The sequence below is a fragment of the Pseudophryne corroboree genome, chromosome 4 (genome assembly GCF_028390025.1).
Source record: "Pseudophryne corroboree isolate aPseCor3 chromosome 4, aPseCor3.hap2, whole genome shotgun sequence".
NCBI lineage: Eukaryota > Metazoa > Chordata > Amphibia > Anura > Myobatrachidae > Pseudophryne > Pseudophryne corroboree.
In genome coordinates this window covers 621,959,034-621,971,754 of record NC_086447.1, presented here as the reverse complement: position 1 = coordinate 621,971,754, position 12,721 = coordinate 621,959,034, and the positions used below count along the sequence as shown (strand labels likewise).

Below are 12,721 nucleotides of genomic sequence, written 5' to 3'. Positions count from 1 at the left end.
AGAAAGATGACAGAGTTGGTGCGAGGGATGGGGAGGGTTGGTAAGGGATGGTAGAAGGCTGGTTACTGATAGTCTGGTGTGATGTGATGTCCTGACGTATGGAGTCAATTTTGGATGTGAAGTAAGTGGCAAAGTCAAGAGCAGAGAGTGAGGAAGGGAGACGAGGTGGAGGTGGGCAGAGGAGTGAGTTGAGAGTGGCAAAGAGGCGCCGGGGGTTGGAAGACTGGGAGGAGATGAGGTTCTTGAAGTATGACTGTTTAGCAAGAGAAAGGGCAGCACTGAAGGATGAGAGCATACGTTTGAAATGGAGGAAGTCTGCCTTAGAGCGTGATTTCCTCCAGTGTCGCTCAGCAGTACGTGAGCATTTTTGCAGATATCTGGTGCATTTGGTGTGCCAGGGTTGAGGTGTTAATTTGCGAGGGTGAACAGTGGTTGGTGGAGCAACAGACTCAAGAGCAGAAGTAAGGGAAGCATTGTATGTGGAAGTGGCTTGTTCAGGGCATGAGAGAGAGAGAGAATAGGAAAGAGAAGTGAGTCAAACAGGGAGGAAAGGAATGTGGTGTCAATAGCTTCAATGTTACGCTTAGTGATGGTAGCCTTAGGAGGTTGAGATGGGGAAGTCGAGAGATATAGGTTGAAGGAGAGCAGGTGGTGTTCAGAGAGGGGAAATGGGGAGTTGGAAAAATCAGAAATATCACAGCGGTGAGTGAAGACCAGATCCAGTGAGCTCCCATTCACATGGGAGGGTGAGGAGGTCCACTGGGAGAGACCAAGTGAAGAGGTGAGGTTAAGGAGTTTAGAGGCAGGGGATTGTGTGGGGATGTCAATAGGGATGTTGAAATCGCCTAGGATAATGGTGGGAATGTCAGAAGAGAGGAAGTGAGGAAGCCAGGAAGCAAAGTTGTCGATGAATTTGGAAGCAGTGCCAGGGGGGTGGTAAATGACAGCTACTCTAAGATGGACTGGTTGGAAGAGACATATGGAGTGGACCTCAAATGTAGATAATATAAGGGATGGTTCTGGTGGTATGAGTTGGTAGGAGTAACTAGAAGGTAAAAGGACCCCAACACCACCCCCATGGCGACCCCCAGGTCGGGGGGTGTGTGTGAATGTAAGGCCCCCAGCAGAGAGAGCAGCAGCTGAAGTAGTGTCAGAGGGCGTAATCCAAGTTTCAGTAATGGCTAGTAGGTGTAGGGAGTTGGAAATGAAAAGGTCATGAGTGGGGACCAGTTTGTTACAAACGGATCTGGCATTCCAGAGGGCACAGGATAGGGGGTATGAGTTTGTGGGAGAGATGTGAATTAGATTTTCAGGGTTGCTGTAGCGATGAGGTGGGATTAACTTTGAGGGCAGGGATGATGAGAGAGTAGTGATGGTACGGGTGCCTGAGCTAGGAGGGGAAACTGCAGGAGGTGGGCAGGGAGGGAGGTCAGTGTGATGTGGATGGGGGTGTGGGGAGGTGACAGGGAAGGGAGAGAGGGAGCAGGGCTGAGTTGTGGGGTAGCAGGACCATGGGGCAGAGGTGAATGAAAGTGGGGTAAAAGGAAAGGTGGGGGAAGGAAACAGAGGGATGGAGGGGAGACAGAGGAGGAGGTGGAGGAGACTAGGGGGGGAAGGATAAAGATACATTATTAGGTAGACACTGAGTGATGTGGGGAGTATAAGAAAGCATTGACATAGTGTTAAGTAGGTAAATAGGTTGAGGGAAAGTGGAAGTAGGAGAGGAGACTGTAAGGGAATCCGAGCAGAAGAATTGTAGAAATGCAGGTGAGAAAAGCAGTGTAGGCTCAAGGGGTGTAGATTTAGTATGAAATGAGTCAAAAGCGTAGATAAAGTGGGTGCAGAAATGTATTTGGAGTGTAAGAAATGAAAGGATTGTGAGAGGTTTAAGAAGCAATGGTAATTATGTTAGATGTTTTAAGTGTTTGCAGGTAAAATTGCATTGGTGCAGCTGTGCCTAAAAAACAAAATTACAATAATACAGATACAGGCATTTGTAGGTGAAATGGATGGTTTATGAAATGTCCAAGTAAGGTAGTTCTGTGCTATGTAATCAGATGCAACAATCAGGAGGTGAGTGATCTGAGGAGTAAGTGACTCACATTTGTTATTAGTTCTTCAGTTTTCTTTGTTTTGTTAGATTGGTGTGCTTCTGTTTTCCTTCTTTTTCACTTCGATTGAACGCTAATTGAACACTGTTGTTATGTGTCAATTTTATCACGCTTTTATAAAAATGCACGCTTAGATCAATAAATGCACAGCCAAATGGCTTTGCACAGCCTACACCATTGGACTTTAGTAGAAGATTATTACAAGTGAAACCAATAATTGAAATCTGAAACCACACCCCACCCCCTCAAATGCCAGGCAATAAATTACCTTAAAAACAACAACCAGGCATTCCACAAAGATTAAACTGGGTCTATATCATTCAAAACTTTAAAAAAGTACTTCAAAATCACATACTATGCAATAATGTTTCAATTTGCATTACCCAGCAGAATTAGCTTTGCATATATAGATATAGTGCAGCAGAATAGATTGGTGGTTGTAGTCAATTGTAATTACCCAGCAGAATTAGCTTTGCATATATAGATATAGTGCAGCAGAATAGATTGGTGGTTGTAGTCAATTGTAATTACCTGTAGGTGACAAGAAGAGAAGAAACGTCAATTCACAATCGATATCAGCTGAAGATAAATTAACGCTGATTGAACGCTGCGTTATGTGTCAATTTTATCACGCTTTGATAAAAATGCATGCTTAGATCAATAAATGCACAGCCAAACAGCTTTGCACATCCTACACCATTGGACTTAAATAGAAGTCTGGTGGTCAGCAAAATTTTGCACTGTCCTCCTACTATATATAGTGCGCACAACTACTAAAATACACCACAGGTATGGATGGATAGTATACTTGACGACACAGAGGTAGGTAGAGCAGTGGCCTACTGTACCGTACTGCTATATATTATATACTGGTGGTCAGCAAAATTCTGCCCTGTCCTCATACTATATAATACAATGCAGCACAGATATGGAGCATTTTTCAGGCAGAGAACGTAGATATTTTCAGCACACTGAGCACAGATATTTGCAAGCACACTGAGCACAGATATTTGCAGCACACTGAACACAGAAACTGAGAAAACGCTGCACGTCCTCTCCCTATCATCTCCAATGCACAAGTGAAAATGGCGGCGACGCGTGGCTCCTTATATAGAATAGAATAGCTGCTGACGGGCACGATTGAGGGAGGAAAGGGACATTTGAATCCAGCCCATAGATGCAATGTGAATATGTAATTTGTACCTTCCTATCTTAAAATGTATATACAGTGTATATGTCACAACTGAGGGCCTGAGCTGACTGGAGGCAGCCTCCGTTGTAGGGGCTGAGGTGTAGTGGAACCTGGGAGGTTGTATCAGACCCCTGGACATGTAAGTTAAATGTAGAAGAATTGCCCGAAGGCGTGCCCACGACAACCAGGATAAAAGTCAATGATGTTTATTTTGACAAACTCCATGCATCACAGCAGTAATAAAAGAGAAACATAAAATCAGCAGAGAAATAATACAGTTCCTGGGTACTACAGGAGGGCAAGGACCACAGGGCTCTGGTAGTATGAGACAGTTCTTATTATCTTCTAGTTGGAAAGTCCTTACCAGGCCCGACTGTAGCAATGGAGATAGCCCAGGATCATACTAGCTGGTGTTCCAGGAAAAGCTGGGCTGCTGTGGATAAAATGGCTGCTGTGGGTACTGGCTGAAACCAGACTGATGTAAGCACGGAGTGGATTGCTGGATGGAACCAGCCAAATAATAAATGAAGCTTGAGAGCGATGAAATATGATTGATATATGGAGTTTGAGAGCGGTGAAATAATAGTGCAGGTGGTGAGTGGTAATCTGCGGAAATGATACCAGCACTTTAAGAAGAGCTGATCTCTGCTGGAAGCAGGTAAATCTGTAGCTGGAAACAGATGAGTCCCAGAGGACTGGAGAGTCAGGCTGCACCGCAGGTGGTAGACTAGAGCGGGTCTCTTTAGTGGAGGTTTGGAGATGGTAACTGGAACCTGGAAAACAACCACAGGAGAGAGACAAACTGGAACTAGGTTTGACAACCAAATCACTGACGCCTTCCTTGCTCAGGCACAGAATACTTATACCTGCAGCAAGGAAGGGATTGGCTAGGCAATTATGCAGATTACAATGGAAACAGCGGATTGGTGGAAATGAACAGGTGACAGAATCCAACATGGCTGCGCCCATGCAGACACTTGGAGGGAAGATTGGTTTGATAATCCATGTGGGAACTTTAACAGCAATGGCAGCGCCGGCCACAGTAAACAGGAGACGCCAGACTGATGAGTGCACATTTGAACCACGCGGGCAACAGCGGAGGCCGCGGCTGACATAAGCGCCACTCTGACATCCTGCATGCAGAAACTCAGGGACGGCGGCGGAGGCCGCGGGAGATGCCATTCAAGATTTAACATGGCGCCGCTGTGACAGCGTCTCAGAGTGACAGGAGAGGAGGCAGGAATGGGGACATCAGAATAACAGATGGGATCCGGTCCTGGAGCGCTGAGCCAGCCTTAGGAGGCATCTGAAAGGTAAGTTATGGCGTCCAGATACCCGGATCGTGACAGTATACACTAGAGGTCTTTCCGAACCCCCTAATCCTAACATTGTAATTTGCTTTAGGGCGCACCTCCAATTAGTCTAGTGTTTCTTGCTGCCTTTCCAATGAAGCAAGTTTAATTTAGTAATAGGTGAAAAACCATCCCTACAAAGGTGTTAATCAGAGACTTGGCTTTGTGGACACTTTTCAGAGAACAACTTTGTTAGCATAAAAATAAAGCCAGAAAATGAAGAGCTGTTTAATCACTCAATTGGATTTTTTTGCCAGCATATTTCTTTTTCTCTGCAACCCACTGCTAAATTGTGCTTCCTAGCTGTTTTTATAAAATCACTGAATCAAATCTAACTCTGATTACATCAGAGAAGGCCAGGTACCCTACACCATAACAGGGGGTTTGAAATATTGACTTGTCTACTTAAAGATCACCAAAATCTGATCACAAGGTCAATTACGTCCCTGGGTGGGATTGAACCACCAACCTTTTGGTTAATAGCCGAACACACTAACCGATTGCGCCACAGAGACACTTTGCAAAAAGTTTATACTGACAAAGGCTAATAAGCATTTATCTAGAACATTTCCTAGAAAAACTTTAAAAAGTCAATAATCTGGAGAGTTTTTGTAAGATGTTTCTTCCATCAACCAACGAAGAAACACATTGGTACTTTCCTATGATGAGTGAGTGCTCCAGGATCTCTTGCACTTACATGTGCAGCAGAGTACTGCAATGGAAGCATGCTGGGCCCATAACCCAGAGGTAGGCAGATTGAAACTATCCTTTGATATATGCATTTTTTTTTTGTTAATTTAAGTAATCAAAACTGGGATTGATATTTTTTCTCTTTTATTTTTACTTGAAGTACAATAACTTTTACCATTTTAATTTGTTTTAATAGTATATTGACAGTATATTTTTCTTTAAAAAATCCACTTAATTTTCTTTAAACTATTATTAAAAGGGTAATTGACAAAAACAAACTACATTGTCACCAGAAGAGCAATACAAAATGTACAAGTGATATATTAAAATCATCTTTCCAGCTTGAATTTCAATGATGCATTGGGGCAACGATTTTGTGAGAAACATCTTCACCCTTAAATAAAGATTTTCTTAATTCCTTACCTGTGTGCTAATTAGATATCACCTTGTTTTCACATTAAACAGACTTCTACATGAGAAAGCAGCAAGGATGCAGTGGCGTTAATGTTTCCTGGTGTCAACCTGTATTATTTCAGTAGACATTGAAATGAGGATGCATCTTGCTGCCTTTCCAATGAAGCAAGTTTAATTTAGTAATAGGTGAAAAACCATCCCTACAAAGGTGTTAATCAGAGACTTGGCTTTGTGGACACTTTTCAGAGAACAAATTTGTTAGCATAAAAATAAAGCCAGAAAATGAAGAGCTGTTTAATCACTCAATTGGATTTTTTTTGCCAGCATATTTCTTTTTCTCTGCAACCCACTGCTAAATTGTGCTTCCTAGCTGTTTTTATAAAATCAATGAATCAAATCTAACTCTGATTACATCAGAGAAGGCCAGGTACCCTACACCAGAACAGGGGGTTTGAAATTTTGACTTGTCTACTTAAAGATCACCAAAATCTGATAACAAGGTCAATTACGTCCATGGGTGGGATTGAACCACCAACCTTTTGGTTAGGAGCCGGACACACTAACCGATTGCGCCACAGAGACACTTTGCAAAAAGTACATACTGACAAAGGCTAATAAGCATTCATCTAAAACGTTTCCTAGAAAAACTTTAAAAAGTCAATAATCTGGAGAGTTTTTGTAAGATGTTTCTTCCATCAACCAACGAAGAAACACATTGGTACTTTCCCATGATGAGTGAGTGCTTCAGGATCTCTTGCACTTACATGTGCAGCAGAGTACTGCAATGGAAGCATGCTGGGCCCATAACCCAGAGGTAGGCAGATTAAAACTATCCTCTGCTATATGCATTTTTTTTTAATTAAAGTAATCCAAAACTGGGATTGATATTTTAGCTCTTTTATTTTTACTTAAAGTACAATAACTTTTACCATTTTAATTTGTTTTAATAGTATATTGACAGTATTGTTTTCTTTCAAAAATCCACTTAATTTTCTTTACCCTATTATTAAAATGGTAATTGACAAAAACAAACTACATTGTCACCAGAAGAGCAATACAAAATGTACAAGTGATATATTAAAATCATCTTTCCAGCTTGAATTTCAATGATGCATTGGGGCAACGATTTTGTGAGAAACATCTTCACCCTTTAATAAAGCTTTTCTTAATTCCTTACCTGTGTGCTAATTAGATATCACCTTGTTTTCACATTAAACAGACTTCTACATGAGAAAGCAGCAAGGATGCAGTGGCGTTAATGTTTCCTGGTATCAACCCGTATTATTTCAGTAGACATTGAAATGAGGATGCATCTTGCTGCCTTTCCAATGAAGCAAGTTTAATTTAGTAATAGGTGAAAAACCATCCCTACAAAGGTGTTAATCAGAGACTTGGCTTTGTGGACACTTTTCAGAGAACAAATTTGTTAGCATAAAAATAAAGCCAGAAAATGAAGAGCTGTTTAATCACTCAATTGGATTTTTTTGCCAGCATATTTTTTTTCTCTGCAACCCACTGCTAAATTGTGCTTCCTAGCTGTTTTTATAAAATCACTTAATCAAATCTAACTCTGATTACATCAGAGAAGGCCAGGTACCCTACATCATAAGAGGGGGTTTGAAATTTTGACTTGTCTACTTAAAGATCACCAAAACCTGATCACAAGGTCACTTACATCCCTGGGTGGGATTGAACCACCAACATTTTGATTAGTAGCCAAACACACTAACTAATTGCACCACAGAGACACTTTGCAAAAGTGGATACTGACAAAGGCTAATAAGCATTCATCTAGAACGTTTCCTAGAAAAACTTTAAAAAGTCAATAATCTGGAGAGTTTTTGTAAGATGTTTCTTAGATCAACCAACGAAGAAACACATTGGTACTTTACGATGATGAGTGAGTGCTTCAGGATCTCTTGCACTTACATGTGCAGCAGAGTACTGCAATGGAAGCATGCTGGGCCCATAACCCAGAGGTAGGCAGATTAAAACTATCCTCTGCTATATGCATTTTGTTTTGTTAATTAAAGTAATCCAAAACTGGGATTGATATTTTGGCTCTTTTATTTTTACTTAAAGTACAATAACTTTTACCATTTTAATTTGTTTTAATAGTATATTGAAAGTATTGTTTTCTTTTAAAAATCCACTTAATTTTCTTTACCCTATTATTAAAATGGTAATTGACAAAAACAAACTTTATTGTCACCAGAAGAGCAATACAAAATGTACAAGTGATATATTAAAATCATCTTTCCAGCTTGAATTTCAATGATGCATTGGGGCAACGATTTTGTAAGAAACATTTTCACCCTTAAATAAAGATTTTCTTAATTCCTTACCTGTGTGCTAATTAGATATCACCTTGTTTTCACATTAAACAGACTTTCACATGAGAAAGCAGCAAGGATGCAGTGGCGTTAATGTTTCCTGGTGTCAACCTGTATTATTTCAGTAGACATTGAAATGAGGATGCATCTTGCTGCCTTTCCAATGAAGCAAGTTTAATTTAGTAATAGGTGAAAAACCATCCCTACAAAGGTGTTAATCAGAGACTTGGCTTTGTGGACACTTTTCAGAGAACAAATTTGTTAGCATAAAAATAAAGCCAGAAAATGAAGAGCTGTTTAATCACTCAATTGGATTTTTTTGCCAGCATATTTCTTTTTCTCTGCAACCCACTGCTAAATTGTGCTTCCTAGCTGTTTTTATAAAATCACTGAATCAAATCTAACTCTGATTACATCAGAGAAGGCTAGGTACCCTACACCATAACAGGGGGTTTGAAATTTTGACTTGTCTACTTAAAGATCACCAAAATCTGATAACAAGGTCAATTACGTCCCTGGGTGGGATTGAACCACCAACCTTTTGGTTAATAGCCGTACACACTAACTGATTGCACCACAGAGACACTTTGCGAAAGCCCATACTGACAAAGGCTAATAAGCATTCATCTAAAACGTTTCCTAGAAAAACTTTAAAAAGTCAATAATCTGGAGAGTTTTTTTAAGATGTTTCTTCCATCAACCAACGAAGAAACACATTGGTACTTTCCCATGATGAGTGAGTGCTTTAGGATCTCTTGCACTTACATGTGCAGCAGAGTACAGCAATGGAAGCATGCTGGGCCCATAAGGCAGATTGAAACTATCCTCTGCTATATGCATTTTTTTTTGTTAATTAAAGTAATCCAAAACTTGGATTGATATTTTGGCTCTTTTATTTTTACTTAAAGTACAATAACTTTTACCATTTTAATTTGTTTTAATAGTATATTGAAAGTATTGTTTTCTTTTAAAAATCCACTTAATTTTCTTTACCCTATTATTAAAATGGTTATTGACAAAAACAAACTACATTGTCACCAGAAGAGCAATACAAAATGTACAAGTGATATATTAAAATCATCTTTCCAGCTTGAATTTCAATGATGCATTGGGGCAACGATTTTGTAAGAAACATTTTCACCCTTAAATAAAGATTTTCTTAATTCCTTACCTGTGTGCTAATTAGATATCACCTTGTTTTCACATTAAACAGACTTCCACATGAGAAAGCAGCAAGGATGCAGTGGCGTTAATGTTTCCTGGTGTCAACCTGAATTATTTCAGTAGACATTGAAATGAGGATGCATCTTGCTGCCTTTCCAATGAAGCAAGTTTAATTTAGTAATAGGTGAAAAACCATCCTTACAAAGGTGTTAATCAGAGACTTGGCTTTGTGGACACTTTTCTGAGAACAAATTTGTTAGCATAAAAATAAAGCCAGAAAATGAAGAGCTGTTAATCACTCAATTGGATTTTTTTGCCAGCATATTTCTTTTTCTCTGCAACCCACTGCTAAATTGTGCTTCCTAGCTGTTTTTATAAAATCACTGAATCAAATCTAACTCTGATTACATCAGAGAAAGCCAGGTACCCTACACCATAACAGGGGGTTTGAAATTTTGACTTGTCTACTTAAAGATCACCAAAATCTGATAACAAGGTCAATTACATCCCTGGGTGGGATTGAACCACCAACCTTTTGGTTAATAGCCGTACACACTAACTGATTGCGCCACAGAGACACTTTGCGAAAGTCCATACTGACAAAGGCTAATAAGCATTCATCTAAAACGTTTCCTAGAAAAACTTTAAAAAGTCAATAATCTGGAGAGTTTTTTTAAGATGTTTCTTCCATCAACCAACGAAGAAACACATTGGTACTTTCCCATGATGAGTGAGTGCTTTAGGATCTCTTGCACTTACATGTGCAGCAGAGTACAGCAATGGAAGCATGCTGGGCCCATAACCCAGCGGTAGGCAGATTGAAACTATCCTCTGCTTTATGCATTTTTTTTTGTTAATTAAAGTAATTCAAAACTTGGATTGATATTTTGGCTCTTTTATTTTTACTTAAAGTACAATAACTTTTACCATTTTAATTTGTTTTAATAGTATATTGAAAGTATTGTTTTCTATCAAAAATCCACTTAATTTTCTTTTCCCTATTATTAAAATGGTAATTGACAAAAACAAACTACATTGTCACCAGAAGAGCAATACAAAATGTACAAGTGATATATTAAAATCATCTTTCCAGCTTGAATTTCAATGATGCATTGGGGCAACGATTTTGTGAGAAACATCTTCATCCTTAAATAAAGATTTTCTTAATTCCTTACCTGTGTGCTAATTAGATATCACCTTGTTTTCACATTAAACAGACTTCCACATGAGAAAGCAGCAAGGATGCAGTGGCGTTAATGTTTCCTGGTGTCAACTTGTATTATTTCAGTAGACATTGAAATGAGGATGCATCTTGCTGCCTTTCCAATGAAGCAAGTTTAATTTAGTAATAGGTGAAAAACCATCCTTACAAAGGTGTTAATCAGAGACTTGGCTTTGTGGACACTTTTCAGAGAACAAATTTGTTAGCATAAAAATAAAGCCAGAAAATGAAGAGCTGTTTAATCACTCAATTGGATTTTTTTGCCAGCATATTTCTTTTTCTCTGCAACCCACTGCTAAATTGTGCTTCCTAGCTGTTTTTATAAAATCACTGAATCAAATCTAACACTGATTACATCAGAGAAGGCCAGGTACCCTACACCATAACAGGGGGTTTGAAATTTTGACTTGTCTACTTAAAGATCACCAAAATCTGATAACAAGGGTAATGGGCCCAGCATGCTTCCATTGCAGTACTCTGCTGCACATGTAAGTGCAAGAGATCCTGAAGCACTCACTCATCATGGGAAAGTACCAATGTGTTTCTTCGTTGGTTGATTTAAGAAAATTCTTACAAAAACTCTCCAGATTATTGACTTTTTAAAGTTTTTCTAGGAAACGTTCTAGATGAATGCTTATTAGCCTTTGTCAGGACGTACTTTTTGCAAAGTGTCTCTGTGGCGCAATCGGTTAGTCTGTCCGGCTACTAACCAAAAGGTTGGTGGTTCAATCCCACCCAGGGACGTAACTGACCTTGTTATCAGATTTTGGTGATCTTTAAGTAGACAAGTCAAAATTTCAAACCCACTGTTATGGTGTAGGGTACCTGGCCTTCTCTGATGTAATCAGAGTTAGATTTGATTCAGTGATTTTATAAAAACAGCTAGGAAGCACAATTTAGCAGTGGGTTGCAGAGAAAAAGAAATATGCTGGCAAAAAAAAATCCAATTGAGTGATTAAACAGCTCTTCATTTTCTGGCTTTATTTTTATGCTAACAAATTTGTTCTTAGAAAAGTGTCCACAAAGCCAAGTCTCTGATTAACACCTTTGTAGGGATGGTTTTTCACCTATTATTAAATTAAACTTGCTTCATTGGAAAGGCAGCAAGATGCATCCTCATTTCAATGTCTACTGAAATAATGCAGGTTGACACCAGGAAACATTAACGCCACTGCATCCTTGCTGCTTTCTCATGTGGAAGTCTGTTTAATGTGAAAACAAGGTGATATCTAATTAGCACACAGGTAAGGAATTAAGAAAATCTTTATTTAAGGGTGAAGATGTTTCTCACAAAATCGTTGCCCCAATGCATCATTGAAATTCAAGCTGGAAAGATGATTTTAATATATCACTTGTACATTTTGTATTGCTCTTCTGGTGACAATGTAGTTTGTTTTTGTCAATTACCATTTTAATAATAGGGTAAAGAAAATTAAGTGGATTTTTGAAAGAAAACTATACTGTCAATATACTATTAAAACAAATTAAAATGGTAAAAGTTATTGTACTTTAAGTAAAAATAAAAGAGCAAAAATATCAATCCCAGTTTTGATTACTTAAATTAACAAAAAAAAATGCATATAGCAAAGGATAGTTTCTATCTGCCTACCTCTGGGTTATGGGCCCAGCATGCTTCCATTGCAGTACTCTGCTGCACATGTAAGTACAAGAGATCCTGAAGCACTCACTCATCATGGGAAAGTACCAATGTGTTTCTTCGTTGGTTGATGGAAGAAACATCTTACAAAAACTCTCCAGATTATTGACTTTTTAAAGTTTTTCTAGGAAACGTTCTAGATGTATGCTTATTAGACTTTGTCAGTATGTACTTTTTGCAAAGTGTCTCTGTGGCGCAATCGGTTAGCGTGTTCGGCTATTAACCAAAAGGTTGGTGGTTCAATCCCACCCAGGGACGTAATTGACCTTGTTATCAGATTTTGGTGATCTTTAAGTAGACAAGTCAAAATTTCAAACCCCCTGTTATGGTGTAGGGTACCTGGCCTTCTCTGATGTAATCAGAGTTAGATTTGATTCAGTGATTTTATAAAAACAGCTAGGAAGCACAATTTAACAGTGGGTTGCAGAGAAAAAGAAATATGCTGGCAAAAAAATCCAATTGAGTGATTAAACAGCTCTTCATTTTCTGGCTTTATTTTTATGCTAACAAATTTGTTCTCTGAAAAGTGTCCACAAAGCCAACTCTCTGATTAACACCTTTGTAAGGATGGTTTTTCACCTATTAC

At 39.0% G+C, this 12,721-nt stretch overlaps 1 non-coding gene across 1 annotated transcript; it reads left to right on the top strand.

Annotated features, from left to right (window-relative positions):
- Window positions 1–12,319: 12,319 nt before the first annotated feature.
- TRNAN-AUU (transfer RNA asparagine (anticodon AUU)) lies at window positions 12,320–12,393 on the top strand. Its single transcript has one exon. It is a non-coding gene; the product is annotated as a tRNA-Asn (tRNA).
- Window positions 12,394–12,721: the final 328 nt, after the last annotated feature.